This window comes from Phytophthora infestans, genomic scaffold, assembly GCF_000142945.1.
Source record: "Phytophthora infestans T30-4 supercont1.93 genomic scaffold, whole genome shotgun sequence".
In the NCBI taxonomy this organism is placed as follows: Eukaryota; Oomycota; class Peronosporomycetes; order Peronosporales; family Peronosporaceae; genus Phytophthora; species Phytophthora infestans.
Genome location: NW_003303666.1, coordinates 100,402 through 101,589, shown reverse-complemented (window position 1 = coordinate 101,589; position 1,188 = coordinate 100,402).

The following is a 1,188-nucleotide window of genomic DNA, read 5'->3' as shown; positions in this document are numbered from 1 at the left end:
GTTGTGAACGAGCTCAGCCGAACCAAACTCGGCGGAGCCTCGGAAGTGATCTGACTTGGTTAGTCGGAACCGGGTGGAAGCGAGCCACTCGTCTGTCCCGGAAGGGCCGGACCGCGAGGGGACCACCCTCTGCGCAGGCCATACAAATCGCCGACCTAACTCGGCGATTCGTTGTGGTTTGTGTAAGGAATCCACATCTGACGATATTTTAGTGTTCTACTACACCACACCTCTTCCCCTGGCTCAATCTTCACTTGAGCATCTTCTTGGGACTCACGGTGAAATCCCGAGTCACCAAAAGATCCAGGCACGCGCACCATTATGGTGTAGCGGGATCAGCAAAATCTGCGAGATTGCTGGATCCAACTTACCAACTGCGCCCAGACACCGACTAACAGAGGGGGTCCCCCGATGATCCGTGTTCTGCTGAACGTTCCTCACCTTGTGTACCCGTCGGTAGGGCGGGATCTTGCTCTCTCGGTAACTTCCGAAGAGCTTAAGTGGTGAAGCTTGAGTGTCTTGGCGAGACGTGGGGATGGGGTGGAGCAGCAGTGGAAAATCTTCACTCTGCGTCCGCGGATGGTTCCGAATCCTAAGCGAATATTCGAGCTTATGGATCCGGGGCCTAGATCGTGGATCTGGCCGTAGGGTTGCCTTGCGGGTGTGTTTCCTTGCCTTTATGTTTCCTTTGCGTCGTACTTGCCGCCTCCTGTGACGGGATCTTGAGAGTTGAGAACCTCTAAGGTGTAACCGACCAAGTAGTAAATTCGGCTAGTCTGTCGGATCTGCACAAGTAAAGGAAAAGCTCACTAGGTTGTAGGATCTGGCCAATGTATTATCCAGTTATCGCTACCAACACTAGATTCGCAATTCCCAACCTTCTCCTAGCTCGTACGGCCAATGTAGTTCCGGTTCTTGAGGGCAGGAAGGCACTTGTGCGATATTGTGCAAATTGGAGTCTGTATTGATATTTAAGCCTATACCTGCCTGGATTTCTACCTTCTATGTCTTTCATCTGCTAAATCCCTTACCAGGCTCGGCTGCATGTCCCTTCTTCCCTTGACCCATCATCCCAGCTGTGTTATCTTCAGATCCACCGGATATATGACGTAATCATCATGGTCACCCTGTTATGGGTACACTCATCCGGATCTAGGTCGCTTGGATCCACCTCGCTGTAATGGTACA